Here is a 25949-nt window from a genome sequence, read left to right as displayed (position 1 = left end):
TGGGCTCCAGAGCATGGGAGCCATTCAGGCAGAAGGGCCAACTGAGAAAGTACACATTTTAGAAGACTGTTGAGCAGAACTCACTAGGTGCTTTTCCAAAGAGCAGTGATAGTAGAATGAGGCAGATCTGTGAATGTCCTCATGAGACTTGATGTGGGATAGTGGGCCTCTGTTGAAAAGACTGGCAAATTTGGAAGCCACCTACTGTGTTTCCCCGAAAATAAGACTTAGCCGGACAATCAGCTCTACTGCGTCTTTTGGAGCAAAAATTAACGTAAGGCCCAGTCTTATATTATATTATATTACATTACATTACATTACATTACATTACATTACATTACATTACATTACATTATATTATATTATATTATATTATATTATATTATATTATATTATATTATATTATAAAGAGCCAGTCTTATATTATAGTAAAATAAGACCGGGTCTTATGTTAATTTTTGTTGCAAAAGATGCATTAGAGCTCATTGTTTGGCTAGGTCTTATTTTGGGGGGAACACGGTACATTTTCCAAGAAGTATTACAACATAGCTAGAAGCTGAGTAATAAGATAGTCTCAGGAGAGAGAAGGGGAAGGCAAAAAGAGCCCAGATTGGTATCTATGTGTAGAGCATATAAAATGTATTATATATGTTGGATTGAGGTTTGCAAAACAAGTTGTTTACTAGTAGGGATACGACTAAGGCTGTACATGTGTGAGACTGATAAGAGTGAAGTGAAAAAGCATGTTTTTGTGTGAAACAGCATAACAAAGTTGAGTGATAAACACGTTCACCAAAACAACTTCTGGTTCTCACCTAAGAGGTAAACAAGTCCAGGAAAAGAGAATAAAAGCAGAGCTCCAGAGCAATGCCGTGTGCAGTCTGACTGGGCGCTTGGCTAAGACCCTCCACGAGGCTCTGAGCCAGACACTACCCGACAGAGTCCTCTGCAAGGTGCAAACCGTGATACTCCGGGCCTCTCCGAAGTTTTTCCTTGCAAGACCAGCTCGCCTCAGACCCGTCGTGGGCCCACTCGTCTCTCCTGGACCAGAGACCTTCTCCATCCTGATTTACTCTAGGACTTGGTTCATTATTAAATTCTATTCTACTCTGTATAACCTTCTGTGTTTACCAGAGCATTGGCCTCTGGAGGGACATTGGTTCCCAAATAAAGCTGTGTTACTCACTCTATCTGAACCTGTGTGCCGGGACTCTGTTCCCGACTCGTGTCACGAGTATCATGCAGGACGTGGGGCCCTGCCGAGGGGTTAATGTTCCCTTGACTTTCAGGAATAGACTGAAATGTGGTGACTGCCTTACAGGCACTCACAACACTACTCAATCAGGAATGATTTTTGAGAATGTTATGGTTTCCAGACGATAATCTAAAGCAGAGAAGTCTGCATTCAGAATGTTCAAGTTGGGCTGTGTGGTAGTTACCTGAGATCATTTAAAAAAAACAGATTCCTAGGTCCCATCCATACTCACAAAATCAAAGCTGTCTGGGATGTGTGTGGCCTTGTTACCTGTACGTTGTTTTTTTTTAAATTTCCAATGATTTTGTTTCATAGCCAGGCACAGGGATCTCTGATATACAACAACAGGAATATACAAGGGCATCTTGAAAATGACAGATCACATTTTCCTAATCCACTTTAATGGAAGAATTTAGAAATGTTCACATTAAATTGTATATTCTTCAAGGTCAGGAATTGATTTATACTTCTTTGTATTTTGCCCATTATTTTCAAACCCATTTTCTTAAATTATTGGTTTCATCATATGACTCCCCTCCATAAAAGTTTATCATGATGATTTAATGTCAGGCCATGATACAATGACATGTACCAGACTTTTGCTCGGTTGTAAGCAAGTAGAAAACAAGACAAACTATGTAAAGTAACTGTTTCCAGATATTGGTTATCAGGCAGCATAACAATGCTCCCTGGGAAACAAGACAAATGAGGTGAGCGTCGTCATAGTTGGGGCTTTGTGCCTGCCTACACACACACACACACACACACACACACACACACACACACACACATGTTAGACCCTGCTGCACAGGATTGTGACCAAGCATATCTGTCTTGTTGAGTTGAGCTCACAGTTCTGTGAAGCTGAAATGACTGAAAATCGTGGGGCATAGTTTAGGATAAGTGGGAGCTAGATAGAACAATAGTCCTAGAAAAGTCCACAGAGTTCTGCTTGTGCCTGTGACTGAATACTGAGCCACACGTATATAAGGTGAAACTCCATGTGCCCAGGCAAAGAAGGACCTGGATGCTAGAAGCTGAGCAATTCTGAGCTCACACAGGGTGAACACATATTCCAGATCTGACAAGCCAAAATGGACAGAATTTGCTAATCTCTGGGGCATCCAGTAAAGACCCCAGAAGGATGACATCTCAGCAGCAGGGTTAAATTATGCCTAAAATAAAGGCTATTCTAGACCCAAACTAGCCAAGCTTAAGCACGAGCTTCAATGTGTTCAAACTATTAAGTAACTTAATTATCATCCAGGAAAAATGTCCAACATTGTATTTTTGAAAAGTCCAAATATTCAACCATGTAATATTTGGAATACCCAACATGTAATAAAGCATTAGAAGACATACCAAAAAACAGGAAAACGTGAACCATAACTAGGAGAAAAATCAGTCAATAAAAATGGACTGAAAATGACAGAGATGATGGCATTAATGGTCAGAGATTTTAAAAGTCATTATAAACAAGCTAAATATAAACTAAGGTTGCAAGAAAAATATAAATATAGCGATGAGAGAAGTGAAAGATACCAAGAGGAATTAAATAGAACGTCTAAAGATAAAACTACAACAGATGAAATCAAAATTTCAGTGGATATTTAACAGCCAATTAGGCACTGCAGGATAAAAGACCAGTGAACTTGTGCATATAGCAACAGCAACTGAGATGAAATGGGTCTTAAACAGTGTGTATAAAATAGTTGTTACTTACTTGAAAAAAAATTGGCATATATATGTCACCCGTAAAAACATCTTGGCTGGTAACTTCTGGGAAGTGATGGAATATTTTATAAATATTTAATGGTGACTATCTGTCTGATTTCCAGTTATTCTGAGATTAAATTTGGTAATTTATATTTCTCTAGAACTTTTGCTTTTATTTAGGTTGCCAATGACTGGTAAATATTTTACATTCTTCATTTATAGTTTTTCAGTTTTCCACAGCATCTTAAGATACTTTCTCATACTTGTGCCTAATATTGCTTAATTTTGTTTATTCTTGACAAATATAATTAAAGATTTTAATTTTTTAAAGAAAAGATTGTTTTGTTGATTATCTCAATTCTCTTTCATAATTTCTGGTTTCTTTTTCTTTTTAAAATTTTCTCTACTTTGTTCTCTCTCTCTTTTTTTAATTTGCATGTCATGTTCATATATTTTTAATCTAGAAAGGTAAATAAAGGCATGACCATATAGAAATTTGTAGTTTGTTCTACAGACTTCAGAATTCCAACTCTTAGGAATTTCAAATATTCATAGTACTTCTTTGATTCTCTTATGCTCACCATACTTTTTGTAGATATATACAAGCCTTAAACAAATGTCACAATCATCATTTCTAGGTATGCCCTCATCCAAAAAAAAAAAAAAAAAAAAAAAAAAAATATATATATATATATAGTATCTTTCTCTATGGTTCCATGTTAGTTTCGTAAATGGAGAAAAAATAAAGTATTGCAATAACATTTTCCTCTGGCTTACATTTAATTCTGATAGGTAGACATGCAAAGAGTTTTTTCTTAACCTGGAAAATGTTATTTTGCAAGAAATGATGTGGAAAATTGAAAAAGATGGTTCGTGGTGGATATATAACTTTCTTTTTAAAAAGTATTCTGAACAGTTGCAATAAGCACTCTCTTGTTTGGAAAATCATCTTTTAAAATAGCTTAAAATATGTTTTTATCCTTGAAGAGCCTTATGATTTCTGAATCAAAATACTGTGTTTTGATAGTTGGCATAAACGAGACGTGTTTGGTCCAGCTGCTGGTGGAACGCAGAGAGACAGGAAATGGAAGGCGTACATCTAGCTAGTGTCTGGATGAACTCCTGTGGAAAAGCTCACCTGGTGTTTGGAGGCTGCTGCAAGTTCCAAATACTTTGAGAAAGGCTGGCTGCCAGATTAGAAATAGAACTGAACTCTGTTAAGGAAGCCGAGAGAGCTAGGATTTTATTCAAGTCACTAGTTAGCCAACACATAAATGGTGTCCTGGCCAAAATCCCGATCCACTAGCTGTGTAAACAAGAATCTTAATGTTTCATGCCTGTAGTGCTGGGATGATTCCTATTGGTGATGTTCTGAATGCTTTAAAACGAAGCTCCCTGATCTCAAAAGTTGAAGTTTTCCATAAAAAAATAAAACATGGTATGCGGAAATCTGTGTAAAGCAGCACGATTCATGAAAAGAGAGAAGGATTTTGGAGCTGTCTAGATAATTCTAATTTTTTTAATCTCTGTCTGCCAAGTCTTGATCTCCCTACGTTTCATTTTTCTCATCTCTAAAATGGAAATAACGTTTGATGATTCGATTAGTAAACTGCTGTCACACAAATGTTAGCTAAGGGAAAAACAGTTTTCAAGATTATGTTATGCCCAAACAGGATATGTTTTTAGTTAGATGATAACGAGGATTCAAAGCCAAAATCTCAAAAAGGACACCTTTTGCTGTACTGATTTTTCAATAAATTAATTTAAAGGCAAGAAACTGTCTTCATTGATTCTGCTCCATCTTTTCTCCATCTATTGCCTCCCCATTGAAGTGCTTTTAATCATGCAGAGGTTGCTGTTACAGTATTTGCTCTTTCACTGGGGACTTTTTGGGAAAGTCAGCCATGAATATTTCATTGACCAGATATAAGACCAAAGATAAAAGAAACGCTCAGCTCTTTGACTTTCTCCCACATTTTTGCCTGCCTCTTCCCTCCACCCTTCTTCTGAAACACCACATTTGTGATTTGGTTTTGTCTTCACATGCAATTCAGACAGCACTAGTCACACAGAAATTTCGCTTATAGGCCAATGAGGTCAAAACAGCAGCAAGGTATTGTCACCTGCCTCATATTTTCCACCTAGTAAACAGAATACCCTCAGGTTGCTTTCCTAATGGAAGCAGCTGTCCTAATTAGCAGCTATGACATTATGACCTTTGCAGGTCAAACTTTTTCTTATATTACCTTCAGTGGCGATATTTGATTGATCTTTTTTTTACAATACAGAATGTAGAAGAAATACCATAAAAGATCAAGATATTCTGAGAGATATTGATGTGTTATTGATATCTACATGAAATGTTTTTTTCCCCATAATTTTGGAATGTAACAAATTACATTTTTATAAGATGATATAAAGGTCAGTTTCCAGTGTGTTTTTTTTTCCATCAAAATATCAATTACCTGACTAAAAGTTCAGATTCCAGTCTTGAGGGTACAAGACAGTTTCTTTTAAATGACCTTAGAAAAATGTCTTTTTTAGCCTTGAAGCCACCCACCTCCTGTGGTCAGAGGACAGGGTAACATGCCACTCTTCATTGCCATGGAAGAAGTTTACTCTATCCTACCTCACACAGTGACAAGAACTCTACACACTACGGCTTACACCCTTGCTACTCAAAGTGTGGTCCACAGATTGACGGCTGTCAGCGCCAACTGGGGGTTGTCAGAAACACAGATGGAAAGGCCCCCACCTCCATCCTCATGACCCAGAGACTGCACCTCAACAAGACCCCCAGGACTCACGCACATTCAAAGCTGACACCTACAGGCTTGGAGAACTTGTTTGCAAGTGAGTCACCATAGGAAATTCTCATGGGTAGAAAGGATAGTTTACAAGAGTTAAAAGTCCTGAAGTAGCTGGTGATGTAAAAAAAATAAATAAGTGCTATTTCAGTTAACGTGACTCAATTTTAAACCCAAGTACTCAGAATCTGCATCTCTAGTTAGGAAAACAATCACTATGCATTACATTATGCTTTTCAGATATTAACTAACTGAAATGTTGGGTAATTTACTTCTATTTTAAAAAGAGGGAATCTGTGATAAAACTGAAAAAGTAGTAAGTAGTATTATGTAAGTGGAATTTATTCATTTACTAACAAAAAATTATTGAGCTCTTCTTATGTGCCAAATACAGGGTTAGATACTGAAAATGAAATGATGAACAAAATACGGACCTTGTTGCCATTAAACTCATAGTTTAGCCAGGAAGTCCCAAAGTAAACAGATAATTAAAACAAATATCCTACTTCATACGGGACCACGTAGGAGGGGCCCTTACATAAGTCCAATGCTGAGATGGGGAATTGTTGGGGTGGGGAACACACGAACAGGAGAGACTGTCAGTCTTTACAATGAAGACCACAGGCTAGAAGGGGCGTTAGAAGTGTGGTGATTGTGTTTTTATAACAAAAAAGTCAGGAAATGTAATTTGTCAAGTACCTTTATGTGTCTAGAGACAAAGGAAGAGTATATTACAGAACAGTTGCTCCCGAAAATCAAAATATATTTACTATATATTGAATTTGTCCCAGTTACAAAAATGCTTTATAGGTCTCTGTCTAGAAAATTGGAAAAGGTGGGGCTGATTTTCTATACAAAGAAAGTTAAAAGCAAGTTTTGAGGGAATATTCATTCATTCATTCATTCATTCATTCATTCATTCATTCAATACCACACTTATTGATTGAGTGCCCGCTACACATTAGGCAGTGACAGTAGTCAGCAAAGTGGTGTCTCCGCTTTCATGGACTTATATTATAGTAGGGGAGATACGGAATAAATTAGTAAGTATATGACAAAAGCTGGTGATATGTGCTATAAAGTGTTTAAAGGCCAAAGGCATGAAGTTATGGAGGAAGCAGCACTATTTTATAAATGGGCCGTTAGGGAGAAAGTGAACTTTGAACTGAGAAGGAAGTGAAGGAGTGGGACATAGAGAAATTCAGAGGAAGAGCATATGCAAGGAGGAGTGTCTCTTGTGTACTTGGCTGACGTATTGCTGGAGTGGAGTGACCAAGGCCGAGAGTGACTAGATGAGAGCAGAGAGGTCTCTGGGGTGGGAGTTGAGAACTGAATCACAAAGGGCATAGGTGGTTGTGGTAAAGACTTTGAATTTACTCTGAGTTAAGACAGGCAGCTATTGACCAAAGCAATGAAATATGTTAGTTTCTAAAAGGACAACTCTGATTGCTGTGTGAAGAACAGATCGTGGTAGGCATGCGTGCAAGCAGCGAGACTCAGTGTGGTACGAAGGGGACATGGACTGACACACTCCTGGTGCATACAAGGTTCAGAGTGCAGGCCCTGGGCCTCTTACTGTCCTGCACATAGGCCTGATCAGGTGGAACATAGTTGGCTGCATTACGGAAAGGGCTCCACTAGAATGACCCGCAAGATGTATTGCTCTACATATTTATAGGGTAGGGGAGGCTGGCCACACGGAGTCAATTGCATAGCAATGCGAGTTTCCTGGATGGTTAAATAACCTATTAAAAAGGGTGACTAGCTGGAGCTCTGTCTCTGGAATCATCCCATTTTTTCCATTGGCTTAACTCAGACCTGCTACTGAAACAGGAAGAAGTGAGCCTCTGGAACTATCTGCTTTTCTCTCCCCTCAACCAAGCTTGAATGAACCCTGTATCTTATCCTGAATGGGTTGAGATTGTATCTCCAGCTTAATAATCTCATTCATTTCTAATATACACAAATGGTTCTAAATTTGGGTTATCCAAAGAGGTTTCAAGGAGATCACAGTGAGATAAGGAAAATCCCCCAATGAGTACATGCATGACAGACAGCTGTGAATCTAACCTTCCTTTGTGACAAAGAAGACTGGCAAGCTTTAACATATTGCAGTGACAAATGGATATATGTGTGGGTAAGAGGAGCCAGGAGGTCAGTCTGGAAGCTAAAGTAGGGTGATTGTTCTTCTACTTTTCCCTTCCTTACAATAATAACAGGTGTCTTTGCCTAGACTAGACAGAGAGGTTATTGTCCTGAAATTAATCTAACTGCTTAATCAAAGAAATATGACTTTGATTTGTAATTTTCTCTCCAAAGAGCTTAGCAAACTCCTGCAATTCAGAGTAAGAGTGAGTCCACCATCATGTATTCTGGGTCCTACCATAATCTGTCAACTCAGATTTAAGATCTTTAATAAAGAAGAGGATACGGTGGCTGGGATAGCTTCCCTGTTATTGAGACCAGGATATTCCTGGAATGTGGTAGTTAATGAGTCTCAACTTTTTTCTAAACTTTTTTTTTTTTTCTTTTTTTTCTCATCTCTAGGCTCCACAAGGAGATAAATTGACAGAGATCAGGAATTTTTGGACCCTATATCCTATGGTCAATCTTGAGTTCTTAAGAGAGTTTGAAAAATCCTAAACTAGATGACCAAATCTGATCTTGACTGAGGTTTAAAGGTATAAGACCAATGAAACCAGACATGAACTTCATTCATTTCATAAGATGCTTTGAGAGGGTGTTTTCTGATGAGACAGGTGTGTTCAGGTGGAGGTGGAGAAAAGGCAGAGGGCCTGGTATAGGTGCAGGAAAAAATTAAGGTGCAAATCGAGGGGGAGGATGAGGCTGAGATATAGGGCCTTGGAGGGACCCTAACCTGATACTGAGTCAGGAGAGAGAGAGAAAATTTAAGCTTAGATATTAGATCCTCCACATTTTCATCAGGCTTTTTCTAAAATTAAAGAGAATAAGTTTTTGAATATCCGTATATTTCAGAGTCATCTTCACACCAATCAAAATATTGACCATTGACTATTTGGAATATTTGAACCCTTTGATCCTAAGGAAACACACAAATGGATTAATTCATTCATATGCCAAGTTCTCCAGGGTGATACTGAGATCAAAACTGTCCTTGGTAATTGACAGATTATAAAACTGGGCACTTTGGAGGTTTGTTGAATGACTGGAAACTGTCCACATCCAAATGTTGAAAACAAACAAGAAATAAATCATCAGATGTCAAGGAATTTCGGCTCTCCACACACACACCCCCATCAGTGGGAGCCATGAGTAGTGAAAGGAATCAAAATGAAGATGTTCTTTTTTTAACCATGAATAATTAAGAGAGAAAAATAAAACTCTAGATGACACTACAACACAAAGAAAATCGAACACTTGCCCATGAATGACAAGACCTAGGCAGTTTTCACGTCACTGGTGTTCCAAAGAGGGAAGTCTCAGGATCCTCTCAAAGTGGATCCTTTGACTCGGTTTTGGTGTGCTGAGTGGATTAGGACTGGGTCTGCTGTCGCTCAGCTCAGATGACTTTGCTTCATATACGTGAATTTTGCTCAAGAGCAAAATATGATGAGATGTTAGCAAAACCAAAATAACACACAAACTCTAATGTTACTCTCTGTTTGCACTGGATCTAAATCTTCTAAGAGGACTTGTGGTTCCTCCCCGGTAGGCATGCTGGGTAAGTCCTGTACCTTATGTCACTCTTCAAGAATGCCGTCCTCTAGTAACTTGTAGTCCCAGGAAAAGTCTCAATTTGGTAATTAAAATGCTTATCCCTATTTAAGAACTTTAAAAAATTGTGTTGATTTTTTCTATTGTTATCTATTTTCTATTTCAATGTGTAACTAGCTTGATTAAGAAATAAAAAATTGTAGTATCGATAATAAAATAGGAGACAATATTACATAATCTATAAGTATTAAAAAGTCACAAAAATATTATTTAAAACTTTATGCTAACACACTCAACAATTTTGATAAAGTAACCAAATTTCTTTAAAAAAAAAAAAAAAAGCACAAAAAAAACCACAAATGACCAAAGCTGATAGAAGAGGAAATAGGAAATCTGAGTAAGCCAATATCTATTAAAGAAGTTGAACCCATAATTAAAAACCTTCTCCAGGGCCGGCCCGGTGGCTCAGGCGGTTAGAGCTCCATGCTCCTAACTCCAAAGGCTGCCGGTTCGATTCCCACATGGGCCAGTGGGCTCTCAACAACAAGGTTGCTGGTTCAACTCCCGCAAGGGATGGTGGGCTATGCCCCCTGCAACTAGCAATGGCAACTGGACCTGGAGCTGAGCTGTGCCCTCCACAACTAAGACTGAAAGAACAACAACTTGAAGCTGAACAGCACCCTCCACAACTGAGATTGAAAGGACAACAACTTGACTTGGAAAAAAAAAAAGGCCTGGAAGTACACACTGTTCCCCAATAAAGTCCTGTTCCCCTTCCCCAATAAAATCTTAAAAAAAAACAAAACAAAAAAACAACAACAACAAATCAGGTATTAAAAAAAAAAAACCTTCTCCAAAGAAAACTCCAAGTCGAGATGGCTTCACCCATGAATTCTATCAAATATTTAAGTAAGAAATAATAACAATCTTACATCAAGTATAAAAGAAAAAAATCATATTCTTGACTTCAGCAAAATTAAAAAGGTATACTTATCAAAGGACACAAATAAAATGAATAGGCTAGCCACAGGCTGCAGAATATATATATATATATATATATATATATATATATATATTTATTTATTTATTTATTTATTTATATTTATATATTTTTATATATTTATATTATATATGGTATATATAATATTATATATTATATAGTATACATTACACATTATATATATGACAAAGGGCTGACATCCTGAATGTGCAGAGTTCCTCCTAAATGATGGATGGAATTCATCTGGGCTGGGAGTCCTTCTTGTAGCAAGCTTTCTAGCAATTTCTTATCAAGTTAAACATGTACTTACTATATGACTCAGAAATTCACTTCTATGTATTTATCTGAGCAAAATGAAAATATATAGCCTCAAAAAAATTTTGCAATGGTGTTCACAGAAGCTTTTGAAAAAATAAAAAATAGACCCAAATTGTGAACAAGTCCAGAAAGAGAAAGAAAGATAAACAAATGATGGCCTAGTTGTAGAATGAAACACTACTCACTAATAAAAAGGAATGAATTACTGATCTATGGAAGAACAGGGGTGAATCAAAAACCACTACACTGAGCGAGGAAAGCAGACACACAGAGTAGACAGTGCATGAGTCCATTTATTTGCAGTCCCAAAGCAGATAAAAGGAGTCTGTGGTGCTAGCAAACCATGCAGTGATAGCTTATGGCAAGGTGGGGATTAAAGCAAAGGGAGCAGAAGGGAACTACCTGGGTTGATGGGAATGTTCATTATTTTGCTTTGGCTGGTGGTTACATGTTTTTATACAAGTCAAAACACTTCTTACTGAACAATTGAGAGCAATTCATTTCCTTTATGTAAATTAAACCTCAAAAAGGAGAAACAATTTCATTTGCTTCCCACGGAATCTATTTTTCCTTCATCAGCTTGCTTCCCCACATTCTCTAAAAGAATTACTAAATAAGTAAGTAAATAAATAAATAAATAAGTAAATAATAACAGCCAAACGATCCTATTGGTCAACCATGATATCGTCATTTTCAGAATCCAGAGTTGTGATAACTTCCATATTTGTATTGCAGCTAATAGATTCTGTGGTTATGTGCTCTTTACACAGGGAGATATACAATGTTAATTGTCTCAAAATAATAGACACTTCAAGGGCTACCTCTGAGCTCCCTGAGAGATAAAGCCCAGTTGAGATTTTTATATCACTCCCTGAAGCACGACACCAAAAATCCTCAGTGGGAATATAGGCAGGAGAGCCACTTGGCAGGCTCTGTCCACTAACACGCTAGTGAAATGGCCGATTTAAGTTCTGGAAGTCTGGCACAGAGAGGGGCTTTGTTTGAGGACTGTAGGGAGAAGGGGAAATTATTGTGCGCAAACATTATGAGGAAGTTAGTATTTTTTTCCTCATATACTCTGTTGTTTCCTTTCCGTCTTTCCCCACTTGAAATATTATCACCAACCTCAAGGAGGAGCTATCCTCACAGTTTCTCACTAGCTCCTCTGTCATTGCAAACACAAAAATAACAGCTTTGCTCCCAAAATTACGCTTATTATTTCATCACCCTACCAGGCAGTGGTCAGCGAATCACACAAAACATATTTTGCACCGTGAGTCAGTACTCATTTTATCTCTCCTCACACAATAATGCCTTTGCTATGTGCGAGGAATTTTGATATTACTTAATATTGATTTTAATATGAATTTTGATTTTAATTAATATTATGAAATGCTGACATGAAACATTAAATGTTTTCAGAGTCTATTAATGCATTGCAACCTGCTGTTTAACAAACATACTCTAACTAAGGCTTAAGTAGCCAATAAGTTTCCGGGGAGCCAAATACAGCTACTTAAATGTAAATTTATTTAAATGAGATAAAATTTAAAATTCACTTCTGAGGATGCACGTGTGGCTAGTGGTTCCCAGAGCAGACAGCACAGATGTAATCCTTTTCCCTGTCACAGAGATGCTTACTGGAAAGTGCTCCTCTTAAGTCACTACAGTTATGCTCACATTTGAAAGATAAGAGAGAAGACATTGATCATAATGATATTTTAGGCAGAAAGCAAACTGCCTGGTTAGAGAATTGCACTTTACTTTGTTGCACGTCACTTAATACTGATTACTTTCAGGAAGACCTCTGTGTTTAAGGTCTCGCTATTATTTTGTATGTTGATGTACACATACAGACGTGACGAAAGGAGAATTGTGAGCTACAGAAGCAGGTCCCGTGGTCACACAAAACGTCCTGTGTGAGTCTACAGTGCCGCATTCGTGGGCTCAGTAAGCACAGGTAACAGTAATGCAAAATTGGCTGACATGCTGAAATCCGGTAATTCTTAAAGAGTGAAGCTCCAACACTTAAACATTTGTTTTATAAATAAATAAATAAAAGGAGTGGGGTCTGGGAGTAGTTATTAAAAATGTCATGGGGCCTAGGGCATTTTTTTTTCTGCAAGTCCCAGATGACTCTTATTTGCCCTATTTATTGTTTAACCCACTGAAAGGATATATTTACATGCCAGAGTATATTAAAGTGATTTGAAACTATAGAGTTCTGGGCAGCTAGGTATTCATGTTAGCAGACAACGCTTATCTCCTATTACTCATGTTACATTAAAGTGGGGGAAACTTCTGTTCCCTTAGAGGGTAATGAAAGTGCTCCTTTCAACCACTTCTCTTCTTTCATTTTTACTCCCTTTCTCACATCTCCCTGTGGGAGGAGGAAATGCCTTTTCTGATTGATAACATTGGGAGAAAAACAAATCAGCCTACATGTCTCAGCCCCTTCAAGATTTTCTACCACTTGGTAAGAGGCTGGTCCTACGGACACAGATCTTCTCTGCTGATCAGTCCAGCTGTCTTATCAAGAAATGATAGGGGACCCACTACAACCAGCGCTCAAGCCACATTCTTCACTTCAGCCTTATCGACAGTGGTAATAATTTGCTCCTCATCTAGTTGGTTCCAAACTAAGGAGCTTGACTCTCTCTAAGAAACATAGGTGCAGTAGCCAGGAACGCAACCCAAATCAACTGCTTGGAAGGCAGTGTGCTCAACTATTCTCGATTTGTTCCTCATCTATCTTCTCCTATGCACACATGTCACCATCATTTTGACACACCATTGCATCCTGCACAAAAGATGCTCGTGCCTTCCTTGCTCCTTGAATTGAAGAAACACACTTGAGGGATGGAAGTGAGCTCCTTATGGTAAAGGAGGGGCCGTGCTTTGGAGGGTGGAATGGATGTAGTTGGGAGTTGAGGAAAGAGGAACTCCCTAGGTGGACACTTGGACAGACGCTGAGTTCATTCAACATGGAAAGAGTTGCTTGTCTCACATTAGCTCTCTAGTGACAGAGTAGGTTTGTCATGTTGTTTGACATTGTTTTCCCTATGTCTTTGTGGAAGCTGATGTAGAAATAGTGAAAAATGTGGAAGAAGCCTACTGGTTGGCCCACCCGGCCCAGGGTGGATATGCCTACCTAGTGGCTTGGAATCTTCAGTGGCCAAATGGCATCCAAAGTCACTGTGGTTATTTTTCTTTGCTTAAGTGTATGTTGGTCTTTGTTGGTATGTGTTTCTTTTTATGAGTAGGGTGAGGTAGCTATAGAGAAGTGAGAGTAAACAAGCTTACCTAGGAAAAAGTAAAAACCGTAATGAAACAGAAAGAGTTGAAGAGCCCCTTTTTAACTGTATACAGCAATTAAGTAGAACAGCACTAACACTGAGTTTTAATATGATAAATGAGCCGACAATCTCAAGATAGCATCCGACTATCCAGCTTCAATCTCCACATCCTGGAAGATGAAATGTCTGGATGCTTCTGCCAGTGGTAAAGTGGCAGGAATTAGTCACAATCAGGCAAATAATAAAATAAGGAAAGACATCCTACGATCAGGATGTAATGAATGAGAGAGCAGAGGGGAGGAGTCAGCAAGATGACAGAGGCAGAGAGGAGAGTGTTCACCTACATACTGTGTGTTAACTCCACTCCCTGAGGGGAACCCCGTCTTGTCTCAGTTGCAGCCTGTTTGAGTTTGAAACAGAAGTGTGCAGAAATGAAAACCCAAAGTTGCTCTCTTCTGGTACTTTTACAGCAACTTTAGCTGAATTCGTGAGCACAAGTTTGTGTGACAGACTTTCAGAGGACCTCACGTCCTTGGAACCCAATGTTACCACTTAAAGCTACCACATGGAGAAGTGGATTTTAATTTGAGGAGAGATTGAACCTCTGGTCCAAAGGAGCACATCTACACCAGAGGAACAAGACCAATGCAGCAACGTCAAGCTTCATTCTGAAACTCGCAGTTGAAGAAGTTTATAAATGAGTGGAATCCATCCAGAAGAGGGTGGAGAGTATGCTAAGGGAATTCAAGTTAGATTTTCGGAAGACTTTTCTCAAGAGTCTCAATACATTTTGCCTGAAGAGAGGTTCGTGAGAACTAGCAGAGTTGTCTTCAAATATTTGAAAAACTGTCATAGGAAGGAGAGACTAGCTTTGTTCACTGGGGTCCTGAAAGGTGAACTAATGCCTGTGGTGGATATTTTGGGAAGTGGATTTCAGCTCAGTATCAGGAGAGATTTCCTGATGGTTAGTTCTAGATTCACTGGGACAGAATTCGGCATTGGTGAACATTTATACAACCTTCATGTTTGTGCTTTATAAACTGGCTTCTTAGTTCTTCCTATAGCCATTGGTCACAATAAGCGCTTATGTGTGAAGCAGTCTGACATAACTTCTCACAGCACCACCATAGAATTAAGTACTAGACACTGAAGTGGATCCAATAGAAAGCTAAATTCAAATATATGCATTATCGCTAAGGCAAGAGTCTGGTTCCAAGCTGGTAGACTTGTAATATACAGCTGGAAAATGCACTCATTTTTAGAATGCCAAAGGCGCTTTCTTCAATTCCTTTTCCTGCAGTGATATTCCTTGTATCTGAGAGCTTAACCTTTCAGGTAAAAACTCGAGTCCAGGACAGTATTTTCATAAAAGACTAACATTGAATAATTGGTAAAACCACGTGTGTCAAAGTTTTTCCTGAGAGTGAAAATGTATTTCCAAATGATAATTAATTCACCTTCACAAGAATCCTGACAGGAAAAACAGCCAGAAGAGAAAGAACTATCTCTTCTGACCCTTACCTCCTTCTCCCGAAAAGTTTTCCTATGGGAAGTACTGACAGCGTTCATTTTATAATGGCTCATCAGTCATTGTCAGTTCTTTGTGTAGGGTTGCTTTGACATTAAATTCACTTTGTGTACATTTTTAACAGTTGCCCCAAAGCAAGAGAGTCCAAACGCTTTGCCTTACGTGTCAGCACTGATAAGACTATGCCCACAAGGTAAGCACAATCCCTCGATGTCTTGTGCCATCCGCAAAGGTTTATCAGATGACAGCCAAGGACCTTGCAACTAAGCCCTCGTGTTCTTTTTCCTTTTCTGCAGGAAAAGTCATAGTTAATGGCAGGAGAAAGTTTTACAAAGCTTATCTGATTTCTGGTTCAGACATTATTAAAAAAAAATAAGATTAATCAAGGTAATTTGAATAAGGTCGATAACAGAACACGGACAAGAAGATGTTAGGTGCAAAGGTTAGACTTGAAAATTAAAGCTTCTGTTGGGGAATCATAACATGTACAAATGTGTATTGACAAGACGTACAGTTTAAACATAGTTATCGTACAATTGCATGTCATATCTATATGACATATGTACAGGTTATTAATACATTTTACATGTGTGTTTTATTCAGAAGGTAATATATGTGGCAGTTTTCAGTCCAATTAAAAAAAAAAAAATAGCCAGAAGTAAGCTTGAGGTTTTTTTTGTTTTTCAGGCCCAATGCATTCACTAACATCCTTTCCACTACCTCCAACCTGCACCAAAATCTCAAAGAGTATCCAACTTGAAGAGATTTTATAAGGATTATATTGGGGCAAAGACGTATAACACTGAGTTAAGTTGGATTAGCACCCAACATAGAGTAGCCATGCAATAATTTGTTGTATTTTTTTTACAGTAAGAGATTTCAAGGCCAGAAAGAAATCTATAGTGGGTCATCTGGATAAAAAGGAATGTCTTCCGTTTAATAATGTCCTTTCAGTTGGGCTTCTGAAAAATAATCTCTTAAAGTTTTTGTTTGTACTCTATAAACCTAATGTTTTCTGTAGTTTTGTAATTTACAATAATAATTTTCTGTTATTATATAATGCCTTACTGTACTAATGAACTCACTATTCAACAATATTATATCAGTTACATTTTTAAATCTCCGATTGAAAAATTATGAACTTTAACTTTACTGAAGTTTCAAATTTGATAAATGAAGCTGGGCACAGTTTTCCAACACCTCTAATATAGATCTGATATTTTGTTGTAAAACCTATTTGAATTCCACATTAAAAATAATGACTCTTCATTTCTACTAACATTATATATTTACTTTTTTTTCACAGGAGCTGAAAATTTCCTTTTATGATTATAAAACATCAATAAAATTTATGAAATCAAATAGAGTTATAGCCCAAAGGATATCTAATGAATACAGGTTAGGGCATTCTGTTTGGGGTCCTAGAAAGCAGTCTTTGATCACTGAAATAAATCTATATTAACCTATGATTCAGCAGTGGCCACAGAACAAGGAAGCTCTAAGGAAGCCATAGAAAACACAAAGGTCCTATTAATGCCTTCTGGTCTGTGTCTTTGTCCAATTCAGAAGACACCTTCTCCTTCAAGTTCCCCATATGTTCCCCAAGTTCCCCACTTCACCCTTCTAGCTACCAAATCTGCTCTCAGTGAAGGATCTATAACGCATTTCTATCTATAATAAATGTTTATTGATTACAATTCATAAATAAGAAGCATATTTCAGTTTGGAAGCGTATCTGGTAGTGGTTAACTGCTCTGGATTTAAAAAGATTTAATTTCAAATCTGGGAACTTCCACTTACTATCTGCATCACTTATGTCTTCAGGTTGTTGAAAGGATTCACAAAAACTCCTCAAAGTACATGTTTTTTTTTCTATCTGCAGTTGGGACTCTGCATATTCAGAGGGCCAACTGAAGTTATACCTGGATTTTCTACTGGGAGAATGATCAGTGCCCCTAACCTCCGCGTTGTTCAAGGGTCAACTGTATGCTCATGCAAGGCTGTAATAATAGCAAAGGGTGTGATGAAACAGTGACAAGTCACTTTTAATACTGGGCGCACTTATTTAATTGTACAAGCCATTTTTCTCTCCTTTGTCATCTTCCCCAATGAGGTATTCAGATACTTTGTGGATGGTAAAGTGTATGATATAGTCACTGCATACAATATTTTATGGCCCATTATTGTCTTGTATCTGAATGACAATGTGTTCCTTGATCAGACGACATCTAAGCAGGAGGTCCATAATGAAACAACATTTCTGTTTTAATTTTGAGGATGTTCGATACAATTTCTACTATGACAGGGAATGCAAATCCAAATTCCGAATAAATGTCTATCCCAATAAAAACCCCTCAGCACCATCTGGGTGCTCAGTAATCAGTATAATTCTTTTCTTTTTCTTCTCTTTCTTCTTGTTCTTCTTCTTGGTCTTCTTCTTGGTCTTCTTCTTCTTCCTTGTCCTCTTCCTCTTCCTCTTCTTTTTCATCTTCTTCTATTATTATTATTATTATTACTATATCACCATCATCTATGTTCTCCAATACTCTTGTACTCTTAGGACCTTTCATTGCGAAAATTTATCTTTTCCTTTTTTAGTCAGAGTGCGGCCACCAGACTGCCATAATGTAGTAACTTTCCAGATCACATGTTGATCCTCTGCCCCTGAGCTACCAACAATAAACCATGCATCCTTTTTTTTCATCCTTTGATAATTGGCCAAAAGTAAGTTCTCATCCACCTATGGGACTAGGTGGATCAGAAGGATTTAAGGCAGGACTTAAAAGCATAGTTACTGCTCCTTATACATGCAGTGAGTACTTCATATGGTTCCCCCTGTTAGATGTTCCTGAACGTACTAATCCCGCTTAATGAGGAAATGTCTTTGTGTATTGCACTCTTTGTTGAAGTATTGTTCTGTCATCAACAATGAATGGATGAGTATTTCAAGTCTCAAATTTCTTTCAGGTTTTCATGTAAAAAAAAATACAGTTTCAGTCAAGGTCCAATAATAAGCCAAGAATTATCTCTCTCTCTCTTTTTTTAAGGGCTCACGTTGCGGACTTTTTTTTTTAATTGGGGAAGGGGAACAGGACTTTATTGGGGAACAGTGTGTGCTTCCAGGACTTTTTTCCAAGTCAAGTTGTTGTCCTTTCAATCTTAGTTGTGGAAGGTGCCGTTCAGCTTCAAGTTGTTGTCCTTTCAGTCTTAGTTGTGGAGGGCACAGCTTAGCTCCAGGTCCAGTTGCCATTGCTAGTTGCAGGGGGTGCAGCCCACCATCCCTTGCGGGAGTCGAACCGGCAACCTTGTGGTTGAGAGGACGCGCTCCAACCAACTGAGCCATCCGAGAGGCAGCTCAGCTCAAGGTGCTGTGTTCAATCTTAGTTGCAGGGGGCGGAGCCCACCATCCCTTGCAGGACTCGAGGAATTGAACCACCAGCCTTGTAGTTGAGAGCCCACTGGCCCATGTGGGAATTGAACCAGCAGCCTTTGGAGTTAGGAGCATGGAGCTCTAACTGCCTGAGCCACTGGGCCGGCCCAAGAATTATCTCTTGAAGCAAATATAACTGACAGGTTATTAGGTAATTTCATAGTCTAAAGTCCTAGTGGTCATTGCTGGTGGTAGTGAAGGACATACCAATAGACATAAGTAGGTGTTGCTGGCCCTGGTAATGCCATCTGAGCACGGGCATTTTAAGCCTTTAGTGTGCTTGATAGAGCAGTGACTCTTCAGAGTTCTGATAAAGACTTGCTGTTCAGAATGCCATATAATTAAGTTTTCTTCTGTGTGACTTTATGAATAGAGGATTAATTCAGACAATTAAGCTTTTATTTCAATTTTGGACCTAGCAGGTAAAACAATTTAATGTTGGTTGTTGTTTGGGTGAAATGTCTCTAGTGGCTCTAGCCCAAGTTCTACCTAAGAATTTCTTCATTTGTGCCGGGAGCTATTTTTTTGGTTGTTTGTTTTGTTTTTGTTTTTTTAAAGTAGGATTAATCACTCACCCCAGTGGTACTCATGTAATTAAACAAAATTGTTTTTCAGTTTTAACTTGATCTTTAGATCCAGGCATGCTATTGTCAATATAATGAGTGACAATGCTTTCCAATTGCATTTAATCTAAATTTCTTTTCACTAAGTTGTACAATAAGAAGGAAATTTTAAATATATCTGTGGGGTAACATAGTAAATGGGTACTGGTGTTCATCACACTGGGAATCGGTGTTGACTTTTTTTCCAAAATAAGGATTGTAAAGAAAGAATTATCTAAATTAATCACCAAACAGAATTCTCTTCATTTTTATCATGGCCTGAATTGTTAACACTTGCCTGGTACAGCTGATACTATTGGAATCAACACTTTGTATAGTCCTCTAGAATCAACTGTTAACTTCTAACATCTACTTGTTTTTCTTCCAGGTTACATGAGCCTATTAAACCCAGAATCTGTAGGCACTAATTCAACTGCACATACCATATCTGCAATTAGGACTGAAGCCTCCTGATATCCCCAGGTATTCTGTTTCAGATTGAGTTGGCTTAGGTAGTTTCCATCATGTCACATCCATACCAATAGTACAGTCATGGCATGGTCATGCAACGATCAAGCCGAACTTTTTTCATAAATTCTCATGTAGACCTATAATTTGGCTTTTAAATCTTCCAATCATATCACAATCTTTTCCTAACTTAATCATGTAGGTCTTTAATTGTTATTAGAAGTTTTATAAATGATAGCGTACTGTGCACCACTGTCTAGCAAACACAATCAAGTTTCTTTATCAGCGCTAGACAATTTAGCCTACACAAAGTTGAACACTTCTGGCCTTATTAGGGCATTGTGCCGAGAAATCTTCGCCACTGCCTCTCAATTTGAAGCTCGCCTCTTCATCTCACACTATGTGGGTCTAAAGGGCTTATGGATTCATTTTGTGTATTTCCTTCAGATTTTTAAAAATGTATCAAGATGCAGATAAATTGAATTGATATGCCACAGTCCTATCAGAGCCTGGAGTTCTCCTAGTCTTCAGTAGTGATCTATCAACATCATAGTAGGTACCCGGTCAATATCCTCCTTTTTCATTTCATCTTTATTAACTATCTAAAGGCTTCCTTTCCATTTACTGTACCATATATATCATTTCTTGTCTAAAATTTTGGTTTTCTTTCTGTTCTGAAAAACTTGAGTGTTTTGTACATTAGTCAACCCCATTTTAGTAACTGAACTAACAAGATCATGACGCAATCTTCCCTCTCATAGCAAGGTCACATTTGGAACCCTAGAGGAGTTCCCTTTTTTACAGCATCATTACAGACTGAATTAAGGCATAACATTACCTGAGGCTTTATTATCATCATCTAGCCAATCCAATGTGGCTTGTATTCTTAACATACTAACACCCTCTTCGGAGTATTCCACTTTGTAATCAAAGTGAAGGAAGAGAAGGGAAATTTCCTTTCATCCTAAAGTTTGTTTGAATTCTTGCTTTAATCCAGGTTAAACAAATTATGGGTAGCCAACTCCTACAAATTTGCATCCATGTATATACTAGTAAAAGTAGACACTGACTGAGAGTCTATAATCTATAAGTCACTCTTATAGATTCAATTTTTATATTTCCTTCAGGTTTCTTAAATTTATCAAAGTTACAATAATTTGGAGCCAAAGATTCCGTTCTATCCATTGTGCCCCAGAAACAATAAAATAGCAAACATACATAAAAAAACTAATGCCATTAAGGTCTTTTTGGGTGCTGCCTATATCTGTCCATAAGAGTATAGTTGTCCCTCACTATCCACAGGGGATTGGTTCCAGGACCCCAGTTGGATAACAAGTCCCTTACATAAAATGGCATAGTATTTGCATATAAGGCACACACATCCTCCTGTATACTTTAAATCATCTCTAGATTACTTATAATACCTAATACCGTGTTTCCCCAAAAATAAGACCAAGTCTTATATTAATTTTTGCTCCAAAAGACGCATCAGGGCATATTTTCAGGAGACGTCTTATTTTTTCATGTACAACAATCTACATTTATTCAAACACAATCATGTCTTCTTCTGGAGCATCGTCATAATGTACTAAATGTGTCTGTCTGGCTGATGATCTTAACTGGGGTTTATTTTCAGGGTAGGTCTTATTTTCGGGGAAACACGGTACAATGTAAATGCTATGTAAGTAGTTGCCATACAGTATTATTTAGGGATCATTTTCTCATATATATATATATATATATATATATATATATATATATATATATATATATATATTTTTTTTTATCTGCAGGTGGTTGAATCTGTGGATGTGAAACCCTGGGATACAGAGGGCTGATTGCAGTCAATTTCTTGATAGAACATCTTCTACTTTCAATAGTCTCCTGCTTGGGAATTCCCAAATGTATAGCTGTTGATTAATGATGGGGTTAAATGAAAGTCACAATGGTGGGCCACTGGCACTTTTCAATCTTCGCTGGAACCCATCTCCCCATTCCTAACCAAAGGAACAACCAGTTGCAACTTGATTCTGCACTTTGGAGTGCTTTAGCAATTATTCTGTATTTATTAATTAGTGCTGATTTGTCCTCAGTTTACATCTTGTTTCTTATCCACTTAGTACTTCCCTAAGTACTTTCTCCTAATACATTACCTCCCAATTCCAATGAGAAGCCTTTCTAGACAATCATGTCAATGCTTGTGAGATCTCAGAGTAAGACTGGCTCAGCAGTCAGATTTGTCCCAAAGGTTCTCTGTCCCTTTTTCCTCATCTTCCTTCCTCAAGAACACAGTGTTAGCCATTTCACTTGAATCTGGGGCCATATCAATAACCCAGCTATTAAACTGCACCAATTATGTTCTTTTGGATGATTGAAATGACTCACAAAACTCCGCAAAGTATATCATACAAAGCTTTAATAAAGGCAAAATACGATCAGCAGGAAAGAGAAATCACAGGCAATCCTCAGGGAAGTCTAAGGCATCTACACACAGCTTCCAAATTTCTTTCTTAGTCACACAGGGTATGTTTTGGATGGTGAACTGCCAAGACACACACAAAATGCTTTGGTCTCAGGAAAGTTATAGTTTCATCCAAGGAGGGTTTTATATATCAAATCGGCACAAACCATTAGTCTGTACATTTTCTATAAACAAGGTTGGCCAGCTTGTACACGCTGCCTCCTTTGTATGTTTCAGAATCCTAGCATGGAAACACATTACTTACTACATAGTACATTTCATTCTGGTATGGCCCGGGGTTAGCCCTATGGTTCCACGCATACCCTGGAGATAAGCACAAGTTAGAAATAGACTATTAGCTGAGATTAACTGTGAAATTACACACTAACTTTTTGACCTATGGCAAATTGCCCAGGGTCATTGTGATTCAATTTCTTCCTAACAAAATAATAAAAATAATACCTAAAAATAATAGGATCATATCACTCTTAAATGCAATAAAGCATGTGAATTGCTACATTCAGTATTGTGAGAACAGTAAACAAATTTTAAAAGTAAAAGTGGTACTCTGATATGTATTGTGTATTTGTCATGATCAAAGCACTACCTTAAGCTGGTGATGTCACACTGACACCTTAATTTGGCACAGTGAATCATCACAACTCCTAATGGAAACCAATCTGTGAATGTAACCAGGAAGACTTATATATGAAGAGTCCAGAATACTGAGCTTTATCTACCTGCTATCTCCCATTTCTTTCCCTTCCCTATTTCTCCTAATTTTGATTTTATTCCTTTGCTGAATTTCATTCCATATGTACACAGAACTCTGCTTGCCATGGGACTGGAACTCTGTTCAGAGACAAGCATATGGGATATGGGTTGCTCTGTTAAAAACAAGAGATTCAGGTAAAAATAATAAAGACTTTCTCTTGTTTGGAAATAAAGGACACTACCCAGGTCCTGTCCTCTAAAGGTAATTAAATTTGACTTTTTTAGAAATAGAAATCTACAGAGACATAGGCAGTGATGACTTCTAGTAGCTACCCCATTCATTTGTTCATAATTCATCTGAATTATACACATGGCCAAGTAGCATTTGTCCATAAAATAACACATATCTAGTCTGAGCATCCTTCTCTTACTTCTCCCATCTTGCAGATGGGGTCCCAGTCCTTCCTTACCCACGTGTACTTAATATTTAGAGGGAAATCTTGTGAACAGTATGGGCTTCCAAGAAATAGAAGCAAATTGGACTGAGGTTCCTTCCATGCCAGACCCCGGTGGGTGCCAAGCATAGCAGACCAAACATAACTAAGCAAAATGACAAAGGAAAAACAATATTGGATTTAAACACTTAAAGCAACGATATTTAGAAAAGCTATTGCTGTGAACCCCTTTTCTCAAACGAATCCTTGCATGGAACCCCAACACATAAACATATACAGATGAAATGCTCTTATTAATTCTGCGGTAGGAGCCCACCCCTTCAGGGCTTTAGTTTGGAAAACACTGGAACTGGAGCTACTAGAGAGACTCTGTGGGATCAGAGTCTCATGGAAAGAAAATAACAGTAGCAATGACAATAATAACAATGGTCATGATGCCGTACTGTTCTACGTTCTGCTCTAAATCGTAGCGCTCAAAGGAATCGTAGCAGTCATAGCCTGGAGGTCACAAGCTTACACACGATTAGTGTCATGTGTGCAATATAAACGTGTTCCACTGTGAAGGGACAGGACCTGGGTCCCCGGTGAACACATCCCTTGACTGAAACTATCCCAGTTCACTTTTGCTAACTTACAAACAAAGTATGTGTGACTCTAATCTAGTGGCCAGTTTAAACCCTTAACTGAGTTCACTATTTATTGAGTAGACAAGGAAATAGAAATCTACAGAGACTACGTGATATGTTTAAAATCTCTCATTTCCAAGCCTCCTTCTAACGCATTCATCTCACGACTAGAGAAAGGAATCTCAAAGTAATTGTGGAGAAAAACCACTTGAACAACTATTGTATTCTATTTTCAGTCTGTTGGAGACTCAAATTGTCTAAGATGAAAAATAAATGAATCACTTAAAAATGAAATATTAAAAAGACTTTACAATATGGAAGCCCCAATTTTTAAAAATTACAATCACTCTGTCAATTTGTTTCACAAGTTCCTAAATGCTTACTCTTAATCACTGTGCTCATCTCCTTAGTGTGCTGAAGGAACATGTGGGTCCTGGCACTGGCCCACGCGCTACACTTTTAAGTAGCATCTTCATAGAGGGTTTAGGTTTGAACTGTAGTATTAAATTAGAATTCTTATGCGGACATTTGCTTATGCTTGTCTAGGAGAGCACACAATCAACACCGTCCTTCAAACAATGATTAGTGACTTTCATTTTTATCTAGAAGTGTCTATGTTGATACCATGTCTGCCTGAGCAAGGCATTTTGTAAGAAGGTCAGCCACAGGCTTCTATTTTTAAAATCATTATAAATAGACAAAAGGTATAAGGTGGACAGGGATATATCCTGTCCCTTAGAAGTAATTTCAAAAATGAGAATGAAGAAATATTTAATTGGAGCTTCATTTCTATGTTCTCTTTTCTTTATATATAAGAACAACTCCAGTAGGGTCAAAGGGCCTTGCTTAATTAGGTGGCATACAGACAGAATAGAATAATAACTCAGAGAGATTTTCAAAAAGCCAGGTAACACAATAGCAGTTAGTCTCATAATTGCAAAATTTTTTCAGTCCCCGTTTTTAACATTCAGAGTGACTTTGGAAACATTCTTTATGATTAATTAGCAATTAAAGTGAAGCAGAACATAACCCCAAAAAGTCCTTAAGAAGATTCTTCTGATAAAAAGTTAGTCATTTTAAGCTTCAGTTTTCGTATCATTATAAAATATTGATGAATGGAGAGGTTTGAATATTTTTTTAAAATAATGAATGATGGAACAAAGAAGAGAAAGGGATTCAAATATCCGGTTGTTGCTTTATTCCTTCTGTTTGAATACGAGTGTATTAAGTTGGCTTGTCCTGAAGGGTTGCCAAGGGAAAATTAAGTTTCTCATGCTTGGAGGAGCACTGACCTCTGTTTTTCAGACTCCCATGGCATCTACACCTAGAAATGTCCTTGCTCCTAAATAAGTCATTTTCTTCTTTCTCACTAAGAACAGACCCTTCAAAAAGGTTGATTATTCAGGAGATCAGACTGACATTCAACTAGCATCATTAGGAATTCCGCAATACAGATGTGAAATATTATCTTAACACCTTAAGGAAGAGTAAGTATTTTTGATAATTGTTCAAAGACAGTGACTAATATGTGCTGCCAGCCTACTCCAAATGTTAGAGTTACTCCTCTTAGAAAGCAA

Source organism: Rhinolophus sinicus, chromosome 17 (genome assembly GCF_057876585.1).
Source record: "Rhinolophus sinicus isolate RSI-liver-muscle chromosome 17, RSI-T2T, whole genome shotgun sequence".
Lineage (NCBI taxonomy): Eukaryota > Metazoa > Chordata > Mammalia > Chiroptera > Rhinolophidae > Rhinolophus > Rhinolophus sinicus.
Note: the sequence above shows the minus strand (reverse complement) of the source record.